The 13,573-nt window shown below is 54.4% G+C and overlaps 1 pseudogene; it reads left to right on the top strand.

The window, feature by feature from the left end:
* The first annotated feature begins 4,697 nt into the window (after nucleotides 1-4,697).
* LOC133755425 (small ribosomal subunit protein uS3-like) lies at nucleotides 4,698-5,260 on the top strand (annotated as a pseudogene).
* Nucleotides 5,261-13,573: the final 8,313 nt, after the last annotated feature.

The raw sequence follows: 13,573 nt of genomic DNA on the forward strand, positions 1-13,573 counted from the left end.
CGGCTGTCCCTCAGTGCCAGTAAGGACTGGGGAGACCAGTTCTTCCGGAAAGAATCAGGATTGTGTCATTCATTCATTTTTTTTTTCATTGCAAGCAATTATATAAAAAAGAAACTAGCCTGATGGTAACCAGCTAAACCAACTAGAAACCCTATATCCCTTGAGCGCTCTGTTCTGTCTGCTGGTGGTAGCTGACAAGGCTCAGCCTTACCAATAGGCGATGAGTTGGAAGAACATTCTTTTCAGCAGCGCGTTTACACACACAGAGCTAACTGCCCCCGCTGTGCAAGCCAGCCTTTCGAAACATCCCGTTAGCCCTTTGCACAGGACATGTCTGAGCGTGGCTCTGGAGCCGGTGGCCCCAGGTTAGCCTTGTGCTCTGTAGTAACCCCTGGGCGCCCAGTTAGCAAATATTCAGTTGTCCCCTCATGTCTGGGCAGGGTTTGTTGGCACACAGATTTCTTATTTCCTTTTTTTTTTTTTTTTAAAGATTTATTTTGTTTGAAAGGCAGAGTAACAGAGAGAGCTTCCATCTGCTGGTTCACTCCCCAGATGGCAGCACATCTATGTGTCTCCCACATAGGTGCAGGGGCCCAAGCACTTGGGGTCATCTTCTGCTGCTTTCCCAGGCGCATTAGCAAGGAGCTGGGTCAGAAGTGGAGCAGCTGGGTTACGGACAGGCGCCCATATGGGATGCCGGCATTGGTGGTGTTAGCTTTACCTGCCAAGCCTCCACGCTGGCCCACAGAGGTGTCTAAGATCCTGTCCGACTTTCAGGATCAGCTCCTACGAAACACAAACATTGCTGGTCTTGGAGCAAAGCGTCCACTCCTAAGGAGCCCCAAGAGAGACAGCGTGGACAGCCTCATGGAAGAAAGAAAACCACTGCAAGTTTCATTACCAATGAATGAAAGAAGGAGAGGGTAAGAGCAGGGGGCTCCCCTTCAGCATTTAAAGAATAACCACACTGGGGCCGGCGTGCTGGCACAGCAGGTTAAGCCTCCGCCTGCGACTCCAGTATCCCATATGTGCTCCAGTTGGAGACCTGGCTGCTCCCCTTCGAATCCAGTTCCCTGCTAACGTGCCTGGGAAAGCAGCGGGGAGTGGCTCAAGTGCTTGGGTCCCTGCACTCACATGGGAGACTGGGAAAAAGCTCCTGGCTTTGGCCTGGCCCAGCCCTGTCCCTTGTGGCCATTTGGGGAGTGAACCGGCAGGTGGAAGACCTCTCTCTCTCTGTGTCTCCTCCTCTCTCTGTAACTCTGCCTTTCAAATAAATTTAAAAAGTCTTTTTAAACAACCAACAAAAGTTAGCATTAACTACACAAGATATATATTTTTAAATTTAAATATATAAATAATATATAAACATTATTTTTAAACCACCTGATGCTTTATTCTTTTCACATTCATGTCTTGTGTTTAGTTCTGTGTGGACAACATAGTGTCTTAGCGCCTGCCTTGGACTGGCGGTGGGAGGGTGAGCAGGTGCAGGAGGCGTGGCCGCTGCTCCCCACGCATGTGGCCGTGATGAGGGCCAGCGTGGCTCTCTGCACAGACTGGGAGACGCTGCCTCTCCAGGAATGTCTGCACCCCGGTCCCGGGCATGGCCCTCATTGCAGCAGAAGTTGTCTATCTCCCTGCTGGGGAAGCCCTCTCCCAGGGGAAGGAAGAATGGACTTTGAGCATCAGAACTTTGTGCTTGTCTCCTGTGTGATTTGCTGGGCAAAGGAGAGTAACTCTCAGGGCACCGAGCCTTCTGCTTTGGGGGTATTAGTAGGAGCTCACACCAGATCTCCTTTTTATTAAAATCTTGAAAGTAAATTCCACTGGCCATGAGTCCATATGCCGCAGACGGCGTGGGAACCGCCAGGCGGTTGAAGACAGGAGTGGCGGCGCCACAGTGCTGCCTCCGCTCGCTCTCCCAGAGCTGTGTCTTATACCCCTATGTCAGTCCCTTTCCTGTTGCTCCAACAGATGCAGCTCCCGGGGCTGGGTCCTTTATAAAGAAGAGGTTCACAACAGATGGACGATCTCCCCCCACCCCACCCCATTGCTCTTCCTTTCAAATAAATAAGCTTTTAAAAAAAGACAAGAGGGGCTGACCGATCCACCCATCAGTCACTTCCTGGCGCACTAAGCATGCCCACCTCTGACAGCGTCTACCGCCTCTCACACGGCCACCCTGGAGACCCGGTTTCCAGCACTGCACTTCGGGGGGACACCCTCAGACCATGTCCTCACCCTGGCGCCTGCCTGTCATGCTGAGCACGGGCAGGTGTTGCTCTGCCTTCTGCCCACACTGTGCTTGGAGGCGGGAGCTTTCTTCCAGCCCAGAACGGAGACACAGAGCTTGTGAGGGTTAAGTGAGCAAGCATCCGGGTCTCCAGTGCCAGCTGCCTGCTGGAGCACTGAATATTTGCATTGTGTGTGTGTGTGTGTGTCCCTGGGACCTCTCACCTGGCCAGTTTCCCCAGGCTCCTTCTCCTGGGTGTCGGAAGTCTGGGGCTGGCTTCGTCCCCTCCTCTTACTGCACCTGCTCTCCGACCCTGTGTTCGTCTCCTGGAGCTACATAAGGGAGGACCACACGCTGGGTGGCTGAAAACAGCAGACGTCGCTCCGTCTGGGTTCCAGAGGCCAGCGTCTGACGCCAGGGTGCAGGCAGGGTAGGCTCTTCCTGGGGAGACAGGCAGGCCCCACCTGCAGGGGGATGCCCTGGTCTTGGGCGTTTCTTGGCCTGTGGCAGCTCCACTCCAGCCCCTACCTCCCTTGCTGCGTGAGGCTCTGTATCTGTTTACAAACTGCCCTCTTAAGTCACTGGTCATCTAACCCTGACTGATGACATCCACAAAGACCCTATGTCCACACAAGATCATATGCGGAAGTTCAAGGAGGCAGGGGCTCTGGGGGACACTGCTGAGCCCAGGCAACCGCACCTGTCCCGATCCTCACCCCGGTGTTCCTTGGTGGCCTCCTGCAGGATGACAAGGGCAGTGCAGCCAGAGGGCTCCCAACCCAGTGGTGGGTGCAAGAGAGGCCGGGCCAGAGCACTGAGCTTTGGCTACTCACTGGGGTGGGGATGAGAAGAGAGGCCAGGTGGGCGAGGGCGAGGGGCCCAAGGCTGGGATAGAGACCCAGTGACAACTGGAGACTTTGTCATTTGGTGCCTGCTGGTGATGCAGGAGCGAGCGAGTGAGCTTAGAGACAGGCAGGCCCCACGATCTCAGATCAGCATTTAGGGTCACGGGAGAAGCGCCCTGCTCAGCCGCTACAGCGCTCTCAGCTGCACCTCGAGACCCCTCACATCAGAATCACGGGAGGCAGGTGCTGTGCAGTACGGTGGCGCTGACCTGGAGGCTGAACCCGCAGGAGCCTCTCCCTGGAGACAACGAGGGAGCGGGCAGCCAGTGCAGCCCGGTGTCTCTGAAGCGCCCCTTGGGGAGATGAATGGATAACTCACAGAGTGTGAGGGCCAGAGTCCCCGTGCCTGATGGCCTTGCTTTTCTCCCATTACCCCGTGGCTGCGGTGCTGAGTCCCACGCGGTGAACCCCAGGTGCCCGGAATGTGGTGGAGAGGATCTACCGCACCATGTGCACAGTGCCTGCTCCTGCTGCTGACAGCTGGGCTCTGCGTGGACCCTGGCGCTTTCTCCTTTGTGCACGTCCTCTTCTCCCTCCCGATGAGCCCCACGGGAGACAGGAGCGGGTGACGCTGCCTGGGCTGGGTGCTGTTGCCCCAGACTCCTGTGTTGAATCCAGGGTCCCTGGTACCCCGGAGGTATTTTGCACAGGATCTGCAGAGAGACCAGTCAGTTGGCATGAGGTTGGTGGGGTGGACCCTACTCCAAGCACATGTAGTCTCTGTCTCGGTCCCGGTCGCAGAACCAGCCAGGGTGACTCAGCCCAGCCCACTGGTTGTCTCCAAACTTTCTCTCTCTCTCTCTCTTCCTCCCTCCCTCCCTCCCTTCCTTCCTTCCTTCCTTCTTTCCTCCCTCCCTCCTCCCACCCTCCCTTCCTTTCTTCCTTCCTTCCTTTCTCTCTCTCTCTCTTTCTTTCTCTCTCTTTCTCTCTTTTTATTTGAGAGTTACAGAGAGAGGTAGAGACAGAGAGGACTTCCATCCGCTGGTTCACCCCCCAGATGGCTGCAACGGCCAGAACTGATCCGAAGCCAGGAGCCAGGAGCTTCCTCTGGGTCTCCCACGTGGGTGCAGGGGCCCAAGGACTTGGGCCATCTCCTGCTGCTTTCCCAGGCCAAAGCAGAGCTGGATTGGAAGAGGAGCAGCCAGGACTAGAACCGGCGCCCATCTGGGATGCCGGCACTTCAGGCCAGGGCGTTCACCTGCTGCGCCACAGCGCCGGCCCCCCAAACTTGCTTTCTTGTCAGTGTGGTCCTCGTTCCCAAACAAAACCTTACAGCATGACCAGTGTGGGAAGCAGAGGCGAGCAGGGCTGTCCCGTCCGTTCTGGTGGTGACTTCCTATTCCCACCTGGCCTCTGAGGGCCACGGAGGACACTTTAAAAACCACTGCCTTGGGGGCCAGCATTGTGGTGCAGCGGGTGAAGCCACCGCCTGCAGTGCCGGCATCCCGTATGGGCGCTGGTTCGAGTCCCGGCTGCTCCACTTCTGATCCAGCTCCCTGCTAATGCCCCTGGAAAAGCAGTGCCTGGAAGAAGCTCCTGGCTCCTGACTTTGGCCCTGCTCTGGAGTTGAGGTCTGAGCTGCACCATCCAGGGCAGAAATCCTTACCTTAGCCACCAGGACGCAGACCGTTCTCGGCGAGGAGGGCCGGCGAAGGTTTGGCTTCCCAGAGGGCAGCGTAGCGCTTTACGCTGAAGAGGTGGCTACAGGAGGTGTGCGTGCCACCACCCAGGCAGAGTCTCGCGTTACCAGCTCCGGGGAGGGCCTGGTTCTCCATGGAGAGCAGAGCCAAGGGCTGCGAGGTTGTGGTGTCCAGGCAGCTCCAAGGACGGGGGCTAACTCCATGGCTTGTTGATGGCCCAATGACCCACATTGGGGACCCTACGTTGACCCCGCCGTGTGCTCTGTGCTGCTCAGACAGGACGTGCCGGGTGCCCAAGTGAAGATCACGCTGCCTGGGACCCGAGGGTGAGATCGGCCCCAGAAGCTCCTGCCTGACCACCATGCGAGCCTTGTGCAACCCAATGTTGGTTCTCTGCCCACTGCCCCATCTTGGAGCAGAGGGGTGGGAAACCCTGGCCGGTCCCCATAGCAGCTGTATCGAGTCTGGATGCTACTCTGTAAAGATCTTTAATAAATTCTTTGTACAAAGACAAAAAGGATTTTTAGCTTTATATACAGACACTTAAGGTTGAATTTCATGGAATTTTCATGTATTATAAAATATTATTCTTGGGGCTGGTGCTGTGGCATAGAAGGGTAAGCCTCTGCCTGCAGTGCCAGCATCCCATATGGGTGCTGCTTCCATTCCTGGCTTCTCCACCTCCAATCCAGCTCCCTGCTAATGTGCTTGGGAAAGCAGTGGAGGGTGGTCCAAGTGCTTGAACCCCTGCACCCACATGGGAGACCTGGAAGAAATTCCTGGTTCCCGGCTTCGAATCAGCCCAGCTCCGGCCATTGCAGCCATCTGGGAAGTGAACTATTGGATGGAAGACCTCTCTCTCAAGCTCTCTCTCTCTGTATCTCTGCCTTTCAAATAAATAAATAAATCTTTAAAACTATATTATTCTTTAGGTTTTTAAGCAGTTTTAAGATGTCAGATGCACTCTTACTTGTGTTCATACAAAAGCACGGAGAGGTGGGTTTGGCTTTGGAGCTGTAGTTTGCCGATGCCTGTATTAAACCGAATGTCCCCATGTCTGATGCCTCCTGCACAGCCAGGCTTGTCGAGATGCCAGTGAATGAATGATTGATGAATGACTGAGGTGTTGAGTGACTGCCACTCAGAGCCACAGTTGCGGGCATCAAAAAAAGTTCATGGAAAATGAGAATGTCTATTTTGGCACAAGGAGTTGAAACCCATGCTTACTTTTTCATAATATGCTTTGCTCATGAACTTTTGGAAGACTCGCATGCGTGGTTTTCAAATTTTTTTGCACAGAATAAACGTATATTTTAATCCCATTTCCGTGAACTGTTGTGGCAGGCAGATTGCAGATTCCTAGGTGGTTTTGGAGAAGCTGGCTTGGCTTCCGGGAAAATTTGCATCTAACAGGAGGAGGCAGGGATTGCTGGTGAGTCAGAGGGACCAGAGAAACGTCTGTAAATTCCACCTGCTCCGGTTCCCCGTCATTCCCAACTCATCCAGCAGGGGGTGCCAGGGGATCGCTTTCCTCTGGGTGTCTGGGTGCCTGGGAGCCAGGGAGATGCTGGGAGGTGGCTGGGATGATCCCCGGGTGAGCTGTCCAGACCTTGCTGGATAAGGGGTCCCCTTTGCAGGAGCCGGCAGAAAATGACAATGCCACGGCCATCCTGGAGTTACTGGTGTTTTATCCACCACTCCTTTTGGTTACTGCGTGGGTGTTTATAGAAAAAGCCAGGGCTTTTTTTAGTGACAGTGTTAATGACAAATACCAGCAAGGAAGGAAATGTCATTTGGGCTGGGCTTGGGCACTGAGGACCACACATGACGCCCTCTCAGTCGCTAAAACCGAGGGAGAGCTGCAAGGTGCGGGGGCCCTCACTGCCTCTGCTCTCCTGGTGGGTGGGCTTCCTCACGGCCCTCAGTGTCCCCCTCTGAAGAATCGGAGGGAGACAGGGACACAGTGAGGGCCCTGGTGCCGGGCAGAATTTTCAAAACGTGGGGTTCATACCAGAGGCATCAGCATCACCAAGGAGCTTCTTAGAAATGCACATTCCCAGGCCTGGAGCTGCCAGTCTGGGGTGGGAGCCAGCAGCCAGCCCCTAACAAGTCCTCCAGGTGCACCAAATGCACCGTCATGTTGGGAACCCCGGGCCCTGTTTCCAGCCTGCGTTGGCAATGGAATCACTTCACTTTTTTTTTTTTCAAAGACTGTATTTATTTATTTATTTGAGAGGTAGAGTTACAGAGGGAGGGGGGTGTCTTCCACCACTGGTTCACTCCCCAGATGGCTACAATGGCCATGGTTGGGCTGATCCGAAGCCAGGAGCCAGGGGCCAGGAGCTTCTTCTGGGTCTCCTATCTGGGTACAGGGGCCCAAGGACTTGGGCCATCTTCTACTGCTCCCAGGCCATAGCAGGGAGCTGGATTGGAAGAGGAGCAGCCGGGACTTGAACCAGCACCCATATGAGATGCTGGTTCCATGCTGGCTGCTCATCTGGTTTTTAAAAGCTCTGATGTGGAGGCCATATCCCAGGACAATTATGACAACATGCTCTTGAATGGAGCGTGAGATCAGAATGTGTGAGTGTCTGTGTGTAAAGTATGTGAGTGTGAGAGTGAGTGTGTAAGCGTGAGAGTGTATGTGTGTGTGTGTGTGTAAAGCTGCAAGGTAGCCATAATGCTTCCAACACAGCCAAGGTTAAGACCTGGTGGTGCTGTGGGAAGTGGTTTGAGGTCAGACAGACTCAAGTCCAAGTCCCAGCTTTGTCAGTTATGGATTGTTTGACACACCAAAGGTCCTCTTCTATTAAAATCGAGATAACCTTTCCTCCCTTGCAGAATGGCTTCCACGGGGAATGGGGGTGGTGTGTGTATGTCCCGTGTTGGGAAGCTCCTGGGGCACCCTGGCGCCTGGCAGGTGTTTTGTACAGAATGGCTTCCACGGGGAATGGGGGTGGTGTGTGTATGTCCCATGTCTGGAAGCTCCTGGGGCACCCTGGCGCCTGGCAGGTGTTTTGTGCAGGATGGGTCCCACTCCCATGAGCTTTCAATAGACGGGACCACATCACGGTCCCCTCTACATCCCCAAGGAACAATCAGTATCTCATTTTACACATCCCTGGGGAGTGCTGAAGTGGGGAGGGGGGAGAGAATCTTCCATTTGCTCAAGAGGCTGGGCCAGGCCCAGGCCAGGGAGCCTGGAATTCAACCCAGGTCTCCCATGTGGGTGGTAGGGACCCAAGCACTTGAGCCATCTGCTACTGCTTTCCAAGGCCATAGCAGAGAGCTGGATCGGAAGTGGAACAGCCGGGACTCGAACTGGTGCCCCTATGGGATGCTGACGTTGCAGGTGGCCAGTTTAACTTACTATGCCACAGCTCCAGCCCCAGGCTACTGGATGTGTAACCTGACAGTTAGGGTGATCTTTTTTGCCTTCTCATAAATCCAGTGAGCCTTGATGTCCGTTTAAATAAAAAAAATGCCCAAACTCACCTTGACATTTAGGAATCTGTCCTGATACAAACAAAACAAATGTGTGTAAGGTACTTATTGCTGCATGGAAACACAACTTTAACAGCGGGTTGATAACAGAATAAATGATAGCACATGCAGTATTACCGAGCGCCGCGAAGCGTGAAAGGCTCTGAGGTGGATCTGTACGGGCTGACCTGAGAAGAGATGTGCTCCATGTTGTGAAGTGGAAAAGCAAATTGCTGAGTCATGCTGAGTCATGCCTGCACTGTGGCTCCTGGTACTCACCCTGAGGAAAAGGGGCTCCCTATGCTGTGCCAACTCACCTGTGTGCAGAAGGGTGAGCTTAGAGCAACGTACCCCAGGCTGTCTTTTTTTTTTTTTTAATAAAGATTTACTTATTTATTTGAATATTTGAAATGCAGAGTTACACATACAGAGAGAGAGAGAGAGAGAGAGAGATCTCGCATCTGCTGGTTCACTCCCCAAATGGCCTCAATGTCTGGGGCTGGGCCAGTCCAAAGCCAGGAGCCAGAAGCTTCTTCAGAGTCTCCCACGTGGGTGGCAGGTGCCCAAGCACTTGGGCCATCTTCTGCTGCTTTTCCAGGCTCATTAACAGGGAGGTGGACCAGAGTGGAGCAGCCGGGACTCAAACCAGCGCCCACCTCGGATGCCAGCATCGCAGGCAGTGGCTTAACTCTCGGTGCTACAGTGCTGGCCCTGGCCCAGGCTGCTTGTAGGACTGGAGAGAGGAGACCCAGTCACTCATTCATTCAATCATGTTTTCTTTCAAGGCCTGGTGTGTACGGTATTCTCTGTGCCAGGCGCTGTGTGAGCCGTGGGGATGTGGCAGGTAACACAATAGGCCGAGTCTCTGCTTTCATGGAGCTAGAGTGACCAATGGTCCTGCTTTGAGTCCTGCAGGAATGGCGTCCCGGGCTTCCTCTCCGTCTTGGACCAACAGGAAACAGCTGTCACCTGATGGAGCATGTATGTTGGCGGGGGTGGGGGTGGGGAGGGTGCAGACGGACCAACCTGGGGAGACGGCAGCTATTTTGCGGGACCAAGAGCCGTCTTGGAGCTCTCCGAATCCACGCACGGTGAGGCCTTCCCAGGCTGACGGCTTCCCGGATGGGAGTGGGGGTGCCCTGTGCATTCTGGTCGCCCCGAGGGTCCTTGGCCAGCGCTCCGTTTTGCTGAGCTGGCAGCGGGACCTACTTTGTTAATTAAGAGTAGACGGCGAGCTGTCCTCGTGCTTTGATTAACCTAATGGCCTGCCCAGCACGACGCAGATTGAGCCGAAGACTCACAGCAACTGTTAATGGAATGATTTGCGGGGCTGTTCGGAAGCACTTCCCGTTATTAGGCGGCTCAGCCGTTCCGTAACCGCTTGGCAGCCGAGCCGGCCGGAGCCGTGGCCGCAGTGAGCCCTGGGCTTTGGGCTTTCAGCTATGACTCTTCATCTTGTGGTAGCGCTGGAGAGGTTGATGGCCTTTTCAGCTTCCACCCAATTTGCTCTGCCTTGGAAGCTCAGCCAGAATTCGCCATCTGAGTGCAGGGGCTGAAGCAGGTGTCCCTGCCCTGGTCCCAGAATCCTCCATCACGAGGTCCTGCTCTCTCCTGCAGCTCTGCCTTGGGCTTTCCTTGGTGCACCTGCGTGGCTGGACGTGCTGGGGAGGGCGGAGCTGTGGGTTGAATTCCGTCCTCTCAGATCCTAACCCTGTGCCTGTCCATGTGACTTCATAGGAAACAGGAGGTTTGCAGTGATCAAGTTAGGGTGAGCCCTACGCCGAGGTGACTGGTGTCGTTATGAAAAGGGTACCTCTGGACAGAGAGACAGACACGCATGCAGGGAGAACTCCATGTGAGGCGAAGGAGGAGATTGGAGGCACACGGCTGGAAGCCACGGAGCGTTGAAGATGGCCAGCAAGCCCCCAGAAGCTAGCGGCTGGGCATGGCACAGAGTTCTAGCATTGGTCTTGGACCGCCACCTCTGGAACTGGGGGACAATACAGTTCTGTTGTTTAAGTCACTTGGTTCATGCCGCTCTGCTTTGGCAGCCCTAAGGGGACACCCTTGCATCAGCCATCAACAGGAGTTGGTGGGGAACGACCCCAGCTCCCTGGCTGTCCCCCCTGTGTCCCTGGTGTGCACACGTGTACAGACCCCAGTGGGCAGGTCAGGAAAGCTTCTTGCCTGGGCTGGACCCCCGGCACAGGGGCTGGTGGGCAGTCGCCCTTGGCTGTGTGGTCCCCACTTGCTCCTCTGCCCAGGTGGTGTCGAAGTTCCTGCTGAGGGGCACCCATGTGCCAAGGCCCAGGCAAGACCACATGCCCTTGCTTCCTTCTGGGCTGTGGGTTTTGGCTCACTCAGGGCAACAAAGCATCGTCTTTCTGGTCTAGCTCTGAGGTCCAGGTCCTTGTCAGTGGCTCTGTCACTGCTCTCGGAGGCCCGAGAAACACATGGAAGGTGTCTGAAGCCAGTGGCCACTTGGACGCTCCTTTCAGGAGCCAGGAAACCCACACGGGCTCAGCTCGCCCTCGTGCTTTCCTCTAGGGGACATAGCTGGCCCTGGTGGTGGGGTCCAGATCTCTACTGGCCACACAAGTGTCCCTGCTGTGACACTGGTCAGCACTGACCACAGCATACATTCCCCCAGAGTTCATGTGTTGGAAACTTAAGCCACCAGTAGGATCTCTCGTGCCGAGGGATGAGCCAGCAGGAGGCCCCCAGCAGACGCCAGCACCTTGACATTGCTCTTCCCGGCCCGCAGAGCTGTGAGAAATGCATTTCTTTTTCTCTGAATCACCCAGTCTGTGGTTTTCCGATACAGCAGCTGGAAACAGATGGAGACGGCAGCCCTGGCAAAGGAAGGCAGGCCTGCTCCCTAAGAGGCACGGTGGGCTCGGGTCTTTGAGTTTTGAAAATTGCACCAGTAATAAACAAAGCGATGGAAAAACTCAACCCAGGCGCATCGCATTCGGAGTCAGCAGCAGAAGCTCCTCTTCGCCGTGTCTCCCGGCGATGCTTCCTCTCCCTCAGACTTATGTAAATGTGGGCACAGCTGCAGGTGCACAGCCATGGCTGTAGGTGTGGATTGGATGTCGATACGGACACACGTAGGTACAGATATACAGAGACCTAGACAGACACAGTAACACAAATACATGGTTATAGGGGCCGACGCCGTGGCTCACTAGGTTCATCCTCCGCCTGCAGCACTGGCATCCCATATGGGCACCGGGTTCTAGTCCCGGTGGCTCCTCTTCCAGTCCAGCTCTCTGCTGTGGCCCGGGAGGGCAGTGGAGGGTGCGGGTGTCCCAAGCGGTGCCTCAGCTTCTGTCCCAGACGCCCACCTTGGTTTAGTGCATTTTGCAAGGTGAATGCTACTGTCCTGTGTGGTCTGCTCACTTTGTTCTGTCACTATGCAGTTGTTTTGGGGATCTTCCGGGACCAGGATGACTGTGCCCGCACATTTGTTTGAACCACTTCCCCATTAATTGGCAAGGAAATCATTCCCGATTCTTTTTCACGAAACAAGCACAATTTACACTTAGGTCTTTACAGATCTGTGCGAGTGTATCTGTAGGACAGATTCTTCGACGTAAAATTTCTGAATTAAAAGGTAAGTGTATTTCAAGTTTTGGGTGGTACTATCAAGCTGCCCTCCAAAAAGGTTGACCCAATTTGTGTTCCCAGAGTAATTTAATTTGCATATTAAAAAGGGCTCTGCCCTCGTTTTGTACTCTGGCGAAGTGGGACAGATCAGTTACATGTAAATAGGTTATTACGGAGCAGGCAGCTCCCACTTGGCGATGCTTTGTTGTTTATCTCCAGTGCGTGCACTTGAAAGGGAGAGCAAGCTGCATTTCTGGAATACATTTTAAGAACTTAAGATTCCTCTGACGGATACAAGACTTTGCCTTCTTCCTGGGTGATTTGGAATTTGTAGGATTTTGCTCCGTCAGCAGTAGGTGATTCTCGCAGAAGAGTGGCCAAATGCTAACATCACCGAAACTCAAGAGACGAGAAATCTGGGCTCTGGGTTCTTTCGGCCTCCTGGACTCCAGCAAATGACCTCCGGCTTACACTTGTGCTGGGAGTTGTGAAAACGCAACGTGACTTTCGGGCTGACCCCCTCCAGGGGAGCTCTTCACTCTGCTTCTTCCTGGTTTCTCCTGAGGGGACCCCCGCCCTGGCACGCGGGGTCGCCTTGCAGCGAAGGGGTTTGCTGTGGAGCTGTGTCTGGGTCTCTACCCTACGGCGTGGGACTCGCCGTGAACAGAACAGATCCTTCTGATGAGGGAAAGCTTAGATAATTTTAAGTTCATGAGCTGCAAGCCGCACCCTCTTAGCTTTGTGTTACCATGTGCATCTACCTGTCAATCAGGGGACCCCTCCCCAGGAAGTACCGCCTCTTACCCGGGTCATGGGGGTGGTACCACGTAAACACTTCTGGTTTTCTAAGCTTATAAAAAGCGAGGGCGCTCGAAGCCCATGCTCAGGATGGACTCAGGATGCACAGAGCCGGGTATGGTCATTCCCTTTCTTTGTCCCCTTTCTCCCTAAATAAAGCCCTGATGAGCCTGTGTGCTTTCTCACTTTGTAAATAAAGTTTATTACACTGCATGCCATGTTTGGGCCTGTAATTAGAATTCTTTAGGTAAAAGGCAAGAACCTGGAGACTCAATTTAGGCCCCTTTGCAGCCCCTAAGACTTGCAGGTGGTTGGGCGCCCTTGCTACACGTGTGCTGAAGAACAGGCGACACGGCTGCGGCTCCACGGGAACCAGCCGGACTCGGGCTGTCGCCGGATGGAGACGAGTCCGCGGCTAAGGAACCTGGGTTCAGAGGTTGTCGGTTGGCTGTTGAGGACGCGAGGCCCGAGGGAGTTCACACAGGTAGGTGTTTCCCACGCACACGGGAGAGCGCAGCCACAGCAGCTTGTCAGCATCCAGACGGAAAGGGAGAATCAGGTAAGTTAAGGTTTCATTTTTATTGTATGTTTTGCTAAGAACACTGAGTGTGGTCATCGTGTGTATTTTCTAAAAGTTCTGGGAGTGAGTTGAGGACTGCTGGAGGAGTGCGTCATTCGAGAAGGGCCAAATAGCGGTTGTTTTGCTCCTGGAAAATGAGGCTCATTGACGGAGGGGGCCGGTTTACAATCGTCTGTTGATGGACGGCAGGTGAGGGTTTTGTGCTTCTGCAGAGAAGCAGCCTGTGGGACGTGGACGCAGAGGGAAAGGGCTTTATGATGGGAACTGGATCGTGGGGGAATGGGCATGGAGACGTTCCCCCGTGTGCACCGTGAAAGGCGGCCAG

Source organism: Lepus europaeus, unplaced genomic scaffold (genome assembly GCF_033115175.1).
Source record: "Lepus europaeus isolate LE1 unplaced genomic scaffold, mLepTim1.pri SCAFFOLD_461, whole genome shotgun sequence".
NCBI classification, from domain to species: domain Eukaryota; kingdom Metazoa; phylum Chordata; class Mammalia; order Lagomorpha; family Leporidae; genus Lepus; species Lepus europaeus.